Source organism: Protopterus annectens, chromosome 13.part0 (genome assembly GCF_019279795.1).
Source record: "Protopterus annectens isolate FY-2018-M chromosome 13.part0, PAN1.0, whole genome shotgun sequence".
Classification (NCBI taxonomy): Eukaryota; Metazoa; Chordata; order Ceratodontiformes; family Protopteridae; genus Protopterus; species Protopterus annectens.
The window spans coordinates 342,562,437-342,575,184 of NC_056747.1; the positions used below are offsets into that span (position 1 = coordinate 342,562,437).

At 40.9% G+C, this 12,748-nt stretch overlaps 1 protein-coding gene across 2 annotated transcripts in view; it reads right to left on the reverse strand.

Annotated features, from left to right (window-relative positions):
* The window catches only part of AMOT (angiomotin), a 1,515,905-nt gene that overhangs the window by 74,486 nt on the left and 1,428,671 nt on the right, over nt 1-12,748 (reverse strand). The gene's annotated exons all lie outside the window — the stretch shown is intronic.

Sequence of the window (12,748 nt, forward strand, 5' to 3'; positions counted from 1 at the left end):
TCTAACACTGGTGGAATAGCAAGGGGTCTGTGTTGAGGTAATAAAAGAAAATCTCCTAGCCTTTTCTTGGATTCTGAATAATCCTGGCCCTCCCAATGGAAATACTCCCTCATGGTATGTAAGGTTTCCCCAAAGTTGTAGTCCTCTGGTGGAGAGGCTGAAGGAATCGATTCCTCAGCATCAGAATCCTCATAAGGGGGTAAAGAGTATCCTTGGTCTGAGGATGAATCTGAAGAGATGTACACCTGGTCAGATGAGTCATAGTCTGCATCCTGTCTAGGCCTTTTATCAGGAGGAGGGTGGGATCCCCTGATCAGAGTAATTAAGTCTTCGGCCATTTTGAGCATCTGTTTCTTAAGCTTGGAGGCCTGTCCTGGTGAATGTTGAAGTTATTTCTTTGCTTTTAAAGGGGTTTTAGACTTAGCAGAAGATTTAATGGTTAGCTGAGTAGGTCTGAAAACACCCTCTGAAGCTGAGGGTTGTTCAGCTGCTCCGGATCCCTCTGAAGGGTTAGTCAAGGTAGGCCGTAAATCTGGTGTATCCAAAGGCCCAACCATCTCCACGTGGGAGTCAGAGGCGGCCTGTGGTTCCAAAGAAGAGGTCGTCAGGGGCTGAGAAGGTGCCTCGCTGAAAACCAGAGAACCGGCGACTAGCCTAGAAGAGGCTTCATCGTCAGTTTTGGGCCTCGGATGCCTGTCCTTGTCTTTGCGCTTTTTATGTATCCCAGTCGTCGGTATTTCCGACGGCATGGTGTAATTGAATTTTCTGCCAAAATAATGTCGGGCAAAATCAAACAGACGTTTAATAGTGCACTTGTTAAACCTAGCACAAAGCCGACAACCTGTGACGTGGTCTGCGCCTAGGCATGGGATACAATAAGAATGGAAATCCTTATGAGGTATTTGCTTCCCACAAGAAATACAATTATTAACTTTTACTGACATTGGTCTGAGGCAAGAAAAAGTTTCCCCAACAGGGTACTTAGCTTTGTAGAAGACTTCGGTTCTAGATTCGGAATGAAAATCACAGGAGTCGGCCGACCGGCACTTGCGAACTGCTTTTGCTTCGGGCACCACGCGGCAAGAAAGACTGAAGAAAATGGCATTGGCTGCATCTTATACACCCCTGGTGCACTGATGTCAGGGAAGAAGCGACAGCAACCGATGCCAGACCAAGACTTTGGAACTCTGGCTGACTGAGGGACCGCCTGATGGCAGGATAACCCAAGTGTAATGACTGCAGCAGTGTAACACGATGAACATCTTGTTTCTCTGGCGTGAGGAAAGCCATCTGGGAAGTTGTATTCAAGCTTGCTCCCAGGAATACAATTTGTTGAAAGGGTACAAGATGTGATTTCTTTTCGTTTATGGTGTATCCCAGACAAGTTAGCACCTTTTGTACAAACGCCAGATGATTCAAAAGTATGTCCTGGCTTTTTGCCTGAATTAGACGATCATCCAGGTATGGGTATACTTGAATATTTCTTTGCCTGCAAAATGCAATGACTGGAGCTAGGCACCTTGTGAACACCTTGGGGGTAGTAGATAAGCCAAAGGACAGTGCAGAGAACTGATAGTGCATGTAGCCTGCTTTGAAGCATAGGTATCTTCTGCAAGATTCCCTGATTGGGATGTGCAGGTAGGCTTCCTTTAAATCCAGTGTTGCCAACCAGGCATCCTTGCCTAGCATAGTAAGCAACTGGTGAAGAGTTAGCCTCTTGAATTTTGGGATCACCAAAAAAAGTGTTTAGGATAGGGAGATCCAGGATAGGACGCCATGTGTTGCCTTTTCTGCGCACCAGGAAAAGTCTTGAGTAAAAACCTTGTCCCCTTTCCTCTTCTGGGACAGTTTGAATAGGCCTTATACTTAGAGAGAGAACTTGCTTTTGAGCCTCTGCCCACTGATTTGGGGGTAGATCTGACCAACCTTTTGGGGTTGGTGAAGTGTGGAAGTGGAATCTGTATCCTTGGGAAAATATATTTAAAACCCATTTGTCCTGGGTAACGAGTTCCCAGTTTTTTGCCTGCAGAGCAATCTTTCCCCCTAAAGGAGCAGTCAGTTGAGAAGGACTTGGAAGTTTTAAAGTTAAGTCATTGAGACAGTTTATCATAGGGGGGAATTTTACTACTCCCTGCTTTAGAAGTGGGAGCCCCCCACTGCTTAGTCCTGTGCGTACCTTGGGACTGAAGCCTGGGTGTTCTGCTGGTTCTGGATTTGGACTGAGAAGGCCTGGAAGAGGCAGGAAAGGACCAATTCTTAGAGGTCCAATGCCTACTAAATCTTGGAGGCTGTACTTGCAGAAAAACTTTAAAAGTTTGCATAGATTTAGCTTTTTCCTCCACCTTTTTAAGTACTTCTGCTTTGTTGCCAAACAGGCGGTCCTGGTTTAAGGGAGCATCCAGCAATTTAGCTTTAACATAATCTAGACTGCTCCTTAAGCCAAGCATGCCTTCTAAGTACAGACCCAGTGACAGCAGCCCTGCAAGATGCCTCTAGTGAATCAAAACCACATTGCCAAGTATGTTTTCCAACTTGTTCAGCAGAATGCATTAAATTCCGAAAATCCTTATTTTCAGCACAGTCAGTAATCAACATTTTCTGTTTAAGCAATCCAATAATATGCTGCTGATACTTTAACATATGAAATTGACAGTTTAAGGCCCTAATGGCCAAGGTTGCAGAAGTGTATACCTTCTTACCCTATCTATCCAGCTCCCTGGAATGTCTATCAGAGGGGGTAGGATTTTTGGCAGTAGTAGCCTTAATGCTCTTGGGTCACTGTGAAATGGTCTCAGGATCTGCAGTAGAATTTTTAAAGAGGAACTTGTGAGAGTCAGGGACCCTGTAATATCCATCTGGGTTTCTGGGAGCAGGAGGTAAGGAGTCAGGGCCCAAGCTAGATTCTGAAAAGGCATCATCAACAATGCCCAGTACAGGGGGGATAGCTAAAGGCCTGTGTTGAGGCAGGAGTAAGAAATCCCTAAGCCTCTTTTTAGAATCAGAGTAATCCTGGCTTTCCCAGTGAAAATGCTCCCTAAGAATATGCAAGGTTTCACAAAAAGAGAAATCCTCTGGTGGGGAAGCAGAATGAATAGAGTCCTCTGCATCTGAATCCTCATAGGTAGACAAGGGTAAATCCTGGTCCTCAGAGGAAACAGAAATTTCAGAATCCTGGTCAGAAGAATCATAAGCAAATTCAGTCCTAGGTCTCTTAGAGGGGAAAGGCTGGCTTCCCCTGATTAAACTAATAAGGTCTTCAGCCATTATTATCATTTGTTTTTTAGGCATAGAGGCATGACCATGTGGTCTGGGCATCGGTTTTCTAGGCATGGATCGAGTTTTAGGCCTTGGAGAAGAAGACGGCATCAGTTTAATATGCAAGTCAGGAGGCCTGAATACACCCTCAGAAGCCGGTGCCTGCACAGCGGCTCCGGACCCATCCAAGGTAGAGACATCCGCAAGTTCCACAGTTGAAGCATCTTGCGGCATACCGGACTCCGAATGGGTCTCAGTAGAGGCCTGCGAAAATGAAGTAGCAGGTATCAGGGGCTGCGAAAGGGCCTCACTGAGTACCGGCGAGTTGGCAACTAGCTTAGGAGAAGCGTCGTCGGCAGCTTTGGACTTAGGCGGCCTGTCTCTGTCTTTATCTTTGCATTTTTTCGGAATGTCGGTAGTCAGGTGGCTTACCAAAGCCATATCTGGGTAATTGCACCGAGTACCAAAATATTTAGAAGCGTAAATATACAGACGACGAACAGCTCGTTGCTTAAATAAGGTACAAAACCGACAGCAAAGTACGTTGTGGTCAGGGCCTAGGCAAGGAATACAGTAAGAATGAAAATCTTTATGAGGTATTTGCATTCCACAAGAAATACAATTATTGACTTTTACTGACATCGGTTTAAAGCACGAAAACAAAAGTTTCCCAATGGGGTACTTAGCTTTAGTTAAAGACTTCGGTTCTGAAACTCGAAAACGAAAATTTCAGGAGGCGGCCGACCGGCACTTGTGAATTGCTTCTGCTTCGGGAACCTCACAGCAAGAAAGACTGATGTAATGGCATCGGCTGCATGCCTTACCTGACGTCATGGAAGATGAGACTGCAACCGATGCAAGACCCAAGACTTTGATAATCAGGCTGACTGAGGGATACTGCAAGCAAATAACCCAAATGTGATGACTGCAACAGTGAAACATTTAGAACATCTGTGATTAACGGTTCGCTGTCTATATAGCAAATGACAAAAGAAAAAACATATAAACAGAAATATATGAACCGAAACACGGACAGGTTAAATTCCTTTTATGACTGGTTAGCGCTTTCACAAGTAACCCACTTGCTTCTTCGGACCAAAACACAACACATACATACGTAACATTTTATACATTTTAAAATTTCCTTATAACCAATCACAGTAGAAGCTTAATCTTGATGAGGCAATTACATCATAGTTGCTCTGAAAAGCAATGAAATTTTTAAAGGTAAATCTTCTAATGCTGTATGACCTTACTAATAATTACATACGTCTCTTTACAGCACTTAAAACCTAACGTCAACATTATAATTAAAACCAATTCTAATATAAATAAAATCTGAACACTTTGTAAGATTATTCTTCTGCAGTTATATCCACAATTCTTCATCAGTGCATCTAAGTTTGTGACTTCCACAAGCAAACTTGCCGAACCATAAAACATAACCCTATTTCATCCAATGAATTTAAATAAACTACGCAATGTGTACAAACAGTGTATATCTAATCTTATCAAATAAAAGCTATATATATATATATATATATATATATATATATATATATATATATATATATATATATATATGTGTGTGTGTGTGTGTGTGTGTGTGTATATATAAAAATAATCCTAGACCTGGTCATTACCAATATGGATGATCGGTGTTCCACACCAGAGGTCAATTCCTCGTTGGTCAGATCCGACCACAAGATAATCACCCTAGATATCCACATCCCGCCCCCACCCCCCAGTAGGGAAACCACCATAAACATTTTCTCCAAAGCCAACTTCACGCTTTTTAAGACAAAAGTGGCAAACTTCATGACACCCATGTAGATGGACAATAGAGGTGCGACTGCTGAATCCTACACAAATGCACTTTATAAGCACTTACATGAGTGCATGTATTGTGCTATCCCTAACAGAACCAAGATGCTATCCTCAAAAAAAAAGGAAGCCAATCTGGTGGTCCCCTAACATAAATAAACTCTACAACAGAAGAAAGAAACTGTTGCAAAAAAAGAGTAAAATCCCATAATTGGAGGAACTCCCTGGTCAACCTCAGTAAGAAGCTGTGATCCCTCATAAAATCCTCCAAAGCTAGTTACGAAAACAAAATTGTCAATGATTCTAAAGACAACCACAAAGTATTCTATACCTATGTATCTCAATGGCAACTCTCAGATCTGCTCAGAGCTACAGCACAATGGCACTAAATATACAGAACCAACTGATATTGCCAACATCCTGGCAGATAGGTTCAGTGCTAACTTTACCCCCCTCTCACCCCCTAAAGGGCCCATCTCTATACCAGAAGAATGCAAAGTTCTTGTAATCACGGCTGCTCAGGTAAAAACCACACTCTCTAAGGCCAAGAACACAGCATCCATGGGACCTGACAACATCCCAGGCTGCGTTCTACATGAACTACAGAATGAAGTGGCACCCCACCTAAGCACCATGTTCAATCATAGCCTCACCTCAGGCTTTGTGCCCACTGAAAGGTGCACAGCGATGGTTATCCCACTCCACAAAGGGGAAGCCACCACGGACCCAGGGAACTACCGCCCCATTAGCCTAACGAGCCTGGTCAGCAAGGCCATGGAACGTATCATCATGGAACTTATAAACAAAGAAATTGGTAATCTCCAAACTCTGGAACCCACCCAGTTTGGGTTTGTAAAAGGCAGATCATGTCTCCTAAACCTGATTGACTTCTTTGAATCAGTCACCAAAGCTGTAGACGAGGGTAAGGTGGTTCACACAACCCATCTAGATCTCGCCAAGGCTTTTGACACCACCCCCCAGTCTGGAATTATAGATAAACTCACTAAACTAGGTATAAATCCCTATGTCACAAGATGGCTTGCCAACTGGCTCACTGACAGAACCCACACTGTGAAAGTAGCAGACTCCAAATCAGACTTCAGACCAGTGAGAAGTGGAGTACCACAGGGTTCAGTCCTAGGTCCTCTCCTGTTTGGTATCTACATTTCTGAAGTATAGGCTAACACAGAAGGTCTTTAGCTAACAAAGTTCTCAGATGACTGCAAACTAGGAGCCATAATCGAAACTCTTAACGATGTGGACATCCTACAAAGGGGCCTCACTGAGACAGATGCCTGGTATCAAAGCCATGGCCTCAAGCTCGATGCCAAAAAGTGCACTGTCATCCCCTTTGGTAAAAGCTCTATATCCATGAGCTACCACATAGGTGGTAGTTTACTTAACACCAAAAGTGTGATGAGACCTTTTGACACAGTTGGACAGTAGTCTCTCCTTTGATACTCACATCGTCACAGTAGTCAGGAAATCCTTCTACGTGGCACACCTCATCACAAAAGGTTTCTCATCCAGGAAAAAAAAAAAGAGGTCATTGTTCCCCTCTACTCTTCACTCATTAGACCCATTATAGAGTACAACGCCCCTTTTGGTATGTACCTCACAAGACATGTACAACAACTTGAAAGGCCGCAGAAATACCTCACAAAGAGGACTACCGGCCTCAAACAGATGCCCTATGCAGACAGTCTCAAAACAACTCCAGCTTCACTCTGTCAAATATCACCTACTCAGAGGCGATCTCTGCCTAACATACAAAGCTATGTCAAACCCGGAGCTGTTGGACATGCTCTGTTTAAAGAAATCTCAATCCCTCCGAGCTAAACGCTCTAGGGACCTAAACCTTGTCATCACAATAAACAGAACATGCTGGAGGGATAGAGTCCTGTCCCACAGACTTCTCATACTCTGGAACAAACTACCTATCTATATCAAACAAAGCTCCTCATTAGTACTCTTCAAGAAAAATCTTGATTGATGGGAAATAGGAAATTCACCCCAGGGATCACCTCTGTGGCTCTGTTCGACAGGGGTACAGGAAAATAATTTTCTTGGGTGGCGAAAGGCAGGGTACCTTTTTGGCTACGCTTATATAGGCCCTAGGGCCAATAGCCTAGTACCCACCTACGAACCTATACATATACATATATATATATATATATAGACATATACATATACATATATAGATATATTTTTTTTTCCCCCACAATCTAGACATCTCAAAAACATACTGTATTTCATAAAATCCATTTGCTAAATATACACAGGTTCCATATCTATATAACTTAACACAACGACACATCTATCAAGTTTATCGTGAAAGATAATATAGTCTTAGTTTCTCCTGATGTAGATAGCTCAATAGAAGTAGTTTTGAATATTCTCCTTCACAAGGGGGACAGATATATCATTACATTTTACTTAACTATCTTATATCAGCTTTTTAGTGTGGTATAAAACTAAATTGATGCAAGTTAAATTTATGTGCACGTGTCAGACGTCTAATTAGAATCCTATCAATCCCACTGGCAAGCTCATAGTAAGCATGAAAGTAGTGCCAGTAATGTATAGAACTAGATCTAAAAGCAACTGATACAGTAAACCAATGTCTCATGACAACTTCTCAACATAATTTTTTTATAAAAAGAAGATAACATATCCGTTCTTTACCATAAAAATATTTTCTATATTATGTCCTGTTTAAAATGGAAAAACTGAAATCTCTAAAATAGCACAGTCATCACTAAATTAGTAGTAAACAAACATTTTCTATGCTTAGGTCTACTCAAATTGATACAGCTGTTCCAATTAGCATAGCTACTTAGATTTTATGCAATATGGGGTATTTAAGTATCTGCATCCAAGTAACCAATCTAGTAACCCCTCGTGATACGCTATTCAGCTAAATGTATATTCCTGTATCAAGATGGTAATTCAATAAAAATTAGCATATGGGTAAAATGCTAATGCTATGTCGTGCCTTCAAAGAAGGTTTTAGTGGTATGCTGATGTTTAGCCATTTTCTGTTATCTGCCTGTAATCTAATGATCCATTTAGTTTCAAGCAACTCAGTTATATTTCTCATGTCTCCTAACCTTTGACTGGCATAAATGGCTTCAATTGCAATGAATGTGAATGAATGGGAATCCAATGTTATTAATACATATTTTGCCAAAGCATTAACTTGTGATCTATTTTTAGTACTATAAAGGTGTTCCCTTATCCTATCCCTTAAATGTGTGTTTATTTTTCCCCACAAAAAAATGATTCACATGTGGTACAATGAGCTAAATAAATAACATTAATACTATTACAATCAGCTTTTATGTTAAAGTTATATTTCCTCTTACTGTATGTATAAAATATCCTGTGGTATCTAAATAAACACAGTAATTACAGCTACCACGAGTGAGTTGTTCACATTACCTCATCATCTCTCATAGTTCAATCAGTATTGCGACAACACAACAGTCTCTTAATGGATTTCCTATTCTTATATCTGAAAGTTGGTTTGTCCCCTACTATCTTTCTTAACCTCTCATCTGTGGTCAGAATATTCCAATGTTTATATATAATGTTGGTTATATCTTCAATATGGCTACTATAGAACATGGTGTATTTTAATTGACCATTACTCAATTTGGTATTCCTTTCTTTTTATTGTGTATGGCCTGTCATAATAGTTGGGTCTAGCTACATCTGACCTCAGTGTGGATACTAAATCCATTGTTTTTTTGGACCCGCTCCCTTTTATATCCTCTAGCTACAAAGCTCTGTAAGTTTGCTCAATTCATGTTGAAAATTTCTCTCATTTGCATTTACTCTGGAAACCCTTATTCCTTGACCTTTCACTTCTTCTTCTTCTTTGACTTTTTTTAGGTTAGTCGCCACAGCATCATCCTTGTCCATTCCACATTGAGAATGTGTGTGGAGTTTTGTCGTCTGCCAGCCGGCGCCCAACCTTTCCACACAGAACACACACCCACACGCACACCTAGAGGGCCAATTTTTAGAGTCCAATCCACCTGCAGCATGGGATTTGGGATGGAGAGAACCCCCCCCACCCGGAGGAAACCCCACCACCAGAGGGGGGGAGGACATGCAGACCAGCAGAGAAGGCACGAGAGGATCGGGATCGAGAACGGAGAACCTCTTGCTGTGCAATGCTAAATTCCTTGACCTTTCACTATATTAGAAAAAAATATGTTTAGGATGCATGCTTCCACGGTGCAGTAGCTTATTCCTATAACATGCTTTATGATTAACTTCAGTATCAAAACCACCTTACCTCATCTTCGTAACTCTTACATCCAAAAATATATACTTTCTTTAGAGATCTTAACATCAAATTATAGATATGGAGTACTTTCTTGTATAAAATCATTAAATTCAATAAATTCCCTTTCAGTTCCAGTCCATATCATAAAGATGTCATCCATGAAACGACGTTAAAAGGGAACAAGAATCTTATATCTCTCATTAATCACAATTTTTTTTCCCATATAGCCATCACCATACTGGCGTAGCTAATGGCACATGTGCTGTGCCCATAGCTATGCCATTATCTGTAAATAATATTTCTCATTAAACACAAAAACATTAAATAAAACAATATTCATAATTTCACTAATCAATTTCTTAAGTTTATCATATTCACTATTCTCAGTTAAGTACGCCTTAATAGCATGTACCCCTTCTCCATTTGATATGACTGTAAAAAGTGACCTAACGTCCATAGTGACCAAAAAAACATGAAGTGGTTTTACTTGGAGATGCAAAAATATATAAATCATATAAAAATTGTTGTGTACCCCTTAAAGTGTATTGGTTCTTATTCAAAATGGGACATAGGTGTTTGCCCTACAAAAACAGAGAAAGGTTCTGCAAGCCATCCAGCTCCATCTACTATCGGTCTAAGGAGTGGTCTAATATGATCTTTATGTATGTTTGGAATCCTTTGAATAACCGGTATTACTGGGTGATCTACCCTACTGTAATTTGGTATCTCAACTGACACCTGTCTTGAACAAATAAGATTATTCAAAAAGTTCTGAATGTTGGCCTATATCTTCATAATATCTAGCCTCATGACTAGACAAATGAATATAAAACCTGGCTGTGTTTCGGATCGTGTCTTTCTGTTGATATGTTCTTTGTTTTGTCATTTGCCATTCAGACAATGAACCGTTAATCTCAGTTGCTGGTGCTGTTTTTTCTACTTGGATATTTTTACTATTATGAAGGCAATAATCATTATATTTTTAAAACTGCAATAGTTTACCTTTATAATAGTGTTTGATTGTTCACTGTACACAACCCTTCGGCGAGACAGCCTATCAATTAATTAAAAAGGTAGCTCAAGATTGCAAGCTTTTTCCAGGCACAACTTCCATTTTTAAAACAGGTACTTCCAAAAGGTACAATCCACAGTTAACACTTCACAGATTTGCCCTGACTGGGCTCTCTCTCTCTCAATTCATGATTCCAGGTCCACCTTCAAATGAACCTTTATGTGAGGAATTAACTTACTGGGATTAATTCTCCAGGTTACCCCCCCCCCCTTTGTATCCTAGCAATTGTCAGTTAAGACTCCATACTACAGTATACAGGACAAAATGTAAAGGCACATACATATGTTCCAATATCAGCATTTTACAACTACCCCTTTTAAGTACAAAGCCTGGGATTTTGGAATCATAATGTGCTGTACGTCCTGGACAAACCATCAGCATTTCTGTTGGCTAGGAGGTTCTGTGGAACACTGTATACTGAAGAGGTTGGAGGGATAGTGCCAAATGGCAAAATTTAGTATGATCAGTTTGCCAACTTAATCACTGCAAAGGGGCAGGAACTGTTACCACACTGAAGTGTTTACCTACCGAATAGTATTTCAAGGCATAGAATAACATTTACAGTCTTACAGTTGACACACTGATAAAACACACAGGTAGCCCTTTACCTTGAATCTCTTGGGATAGCACTACCCCCAAAAATATTTCCAATGTGCCTGTATACAAGGTAAACTCATTAATAAAATCAAAAGTTACTAACACCAGTTTAGAACAAAGGATCTTTTTTCTCATTAGAGGCTCTATTTGCCTCAAGAGACCACTGCACAGTGATAGCTTTCCTCAAGTCAAATCTGTCAAAGGGTAGACAACAGTGACAACATTAGCCATAAATTTTCTACAGTACCCAGCTAATCCATGGAAAGCCTTCAAGCCTCTCTTAGCAGAGTTCAGACTAGTTTGTTTAATAGCCTCCGTTTCTTCTGTGATCTTAACTCCCATCTTCCTATATGGTATCTTAAGTATTTAGCTTCCTCCACACCAAGTTTACTTTTAGCATTTACATATTAATTCTACCTGTCTTTTGTGTTCTAACACAGCCTGCACTTAAGGTAAATGAAATGGCAGTCTACTGACTAAATGACCACGTAATTCAGGTATGCTGCAGCATACCATGTGTGGGGCTTCAATATTTTATCCATCAGTCTCTAAAAGGTGGCTGCGGCTCCACGTAGGTGATATGATAATGTGCACTGAAACAGAACATCACGCACTACAAAAGCTATTTTGTCTTTGGCAGAGGGGGTAGCTGGCATCTGCCAGTATCCCTTCCACAAGTCTAGTGTTGTGGTATCTGTCAGAATTCTCTTGGACAAGTCTAGTGTTATCATGTATTTGGCCTCTCCCAGGTTCTACAGCAATTAATCTGTTCTGGGAATGGGATAGCTATCTACTCTGAAAAGCTATTCAGTTTCCTAAAGTCATTACAGAATCCAACATTTCCATTAGATTTAGGGACTTGAAACCACCAGGCAGCCCCCATCACTCTGTGACTCTTGTATCATATCTAGTTTGAGGATTTCTTAAGCTTCTCTTACTAATTGCTACTGTGACTCTGTTACTCTATGAAATCTTACTCTGAACTTCGCTCCAGGTGTTCTTTCTCTATATACTGGATTTTATTACATTAGTTCTGGCATACGAGTAGTAATGCCCTGCTACCCTCCGTCTGGCAGTCTATCAAACCTCAAAACTCCTCCCACTGCCTGTCTGTGAGAAGGGCCAATCACCTGACAAAACCAGGAAAGCACTTCACATTCACAGATGGAATCCTTTCAATTTTCTAGGGTCCAATAGAAATAGAGGAGAATGCAAGCTTAGCAAACACCTAGTGTTCCAAACCAAATGCCACACATAACAAAAAAGTCTGCTGAACAAAAATACAACAGCAATTTCAACGACCAACTATATACACCCAACAAAAGGAGGGTGGTGGGAGGACACTACCAGTAAGGCAGTGTCTTCTACAAACATCTACTGTTACAGGCAAGTGAAACTGCCACAACTGTACTATGTTCAAATACACTGCCTTACTGGCATATGGGTAGATTACCAAAAGCTTCTACCTGGGAGGAGGAAGGACAAGGGTCCAGGAGCCCCAGGAGGATAGTCCTTGGAAAGTCTGCAATGGATATAGAAAGCATCCAGTTTGCAGTGCTTTATGAAGGTAAGGACAGAGGACCAAGGTGCTGCCTTTGGAATACTTCAAATCCACTCCTTTCCAAAATGTCAGGAAAAGGCCCTGGTAAAAAGTGCTATTACCTTGCCTGGACTCACTTTGCTATGGTGGGTGTAACAAAAAATAC